The 1,844-nt window shown below is 31.1% G+C and overlaps 1 long non-coding RNA gene across 1 annotated transcript; it reads left to right on the forward strand.

Moving 5' to 3' along the window:
• LOC107648052 lies at positions 988–1,436 on the forward strand. Its single transcript, XR_001621706.2, has 3 exons — positions 988–1,113; positions 1,217–1,288; positions 1,385–1,436. It is a non-coding gene; the product is annotated as an uncharacterized LOC107648052 (long non-coding RNA).

Genomic DNA, 1,844 nt, shown 5'->3' on the forward strand with positions numbered 1-1,844 from the left:
GATCTTGAATTGGTAAATAATTCTGGTATGACAGTGTTACAATACGCTGCTTATAGTTGGGATGAGAATATTAACATCAAGATTGCAAAATGTTGTGTTTGTAATTGAGAGGGAGTTAACTTTTCGATTCTGATTTCTTTTGTATATAATAGGTTCAATATCCTGGAGTTCAGGATATCATAATGACAGATATCCATAACTTGCAAGCATTTGCTTTGTACATGCAAAAGACAGATATCAAATTTGATCTATGTTCAATAACAAAAGAAATGGAAACACAGGTGAACTTCCTTTTCTGATTATATTGACACTTTGTTGGTTCACACCTCATATATATTCCACACATCGACAAAACTCTGCATTTTATCTTAGAATATTATAGAATTTCATTCGAGAGGTTGATTTAACTGGAAATTATCTATGTCAAATTTTTCTTTAACTTGGATTCTCCTTGGTCATTCAGATTTCTTTAAAGACTTGAAACCGATTCAGCAACTGTGAAAAAAAATTAGACAAGCGATTGACAACTAAACTGAAGTTACTGTACAACTCATTAATTATACAAAGACCAATAAGCAAGTCTAATGTTTCTGCATAGAAAACTACTTTAATATCTAGGCAAAGTTAATATAAAATGATAGGAAATGTTAGCAATTTTTCCCTTATTAGCACTATTTAGTTGATTAAAAGGAAACAAAATACTAAGAAGTATTGCCTACAAAATTTTCTAATCTCAATTGTCTTTCCTCTATCAATTGCTCATTGTTCAGATGAAGGTGCTGTAAATGGAGGAGGAGGAGCTATTTCAATAGCTCTTGTCCTGAATCAAAATGCTGCCAAGGTAGCTGTGGCTATTACTTTCACTGTCCACAAAAAAAATTATATATTAGCATTAAAAGTGGTTTGTTAGTCAAGCTGGATTTTTTTAGTGTAATCATTGATGCGTATATGCTTTATCATGCAGTTCTTTGCAAGGGAATGCCATCACAGAAAATATACTAAAAGAATTAGGAAATCTGACAAACTTGCATTGGGCAGGTTGGATTTGGAAAATAATAGATTAACTGGCCAAATACCATCTTCCCTTGGCAATCTAAATAAGCTCCAATTCTTGTATGACAATCTCTAATTACTAGGTTTTACTTTACATAGATATAACGAGTCTTAGCATATTACTGTGCGCTGCTTAATCATTTTATTCCTGCCCGAAAACCAGGACACTAAGTAAAAACAATCTCAATGGCACTATACCAGAGTCACTTGGCAATCTCCCAAGCTTGATCAATGTGTATGTGAAATAATTCTTTATACAATTTTGAGGTTACTGCTAAGTATATATTGTTATTTTATTAGCTGACTGGTTGTTCAAACTTCTGTTTGGCAGCATGTTCGATTCAAATGATCTTAGTGGTGAAATCTGGGAGCAGTTGTTCAAAGTAACTATGTACAAGTAAGTTCCAGAAAATCAAGTTTAATTCTTGTAGTTTGACTACTTTACATAATCTTGTTGCTTACTACTTAATGGAGCAATGTCTCATTCACTTTCCTAATTTAATTTTTTTGTACTTATTTTTCTATATAATTATGCAGGATAATTTTGGGGATGTTAGTGAAGATTAAGATGTTTATTATGATGGTTTGTTGGCAAAGATCGAGTAGTGTTGAAAATTAAAAGATGTATGGTTGATTAATGACTTTTATTAGAAGATACTTATATAGGATATATTTTAATTTTTGTAGTTTATTAGTAGTAAACTCTAAGTGGTCTTAAGTATATTTTCATGAGTTTGTTTAATTTAGTGTAAGATGTATGGATATTCAAAATTATGATCATCTTAATATTT

This window comes from Arachis ipaensis, chromosome B06 (genome assembly GCF_000816755.2).
Source record: "Arachis ipaensis cultivar K30076 chromosome B06, Araip1.1, whole genome shotgun sequence".
In the NCBI taxonomy this organism is placed as follows: domain Eukaryota; kingdom Viridiplantae; phylum Streptophyta; class Magnoliopsida; order Fabales; family Fabaceae; genus Arachis; species Arachis ipaensis.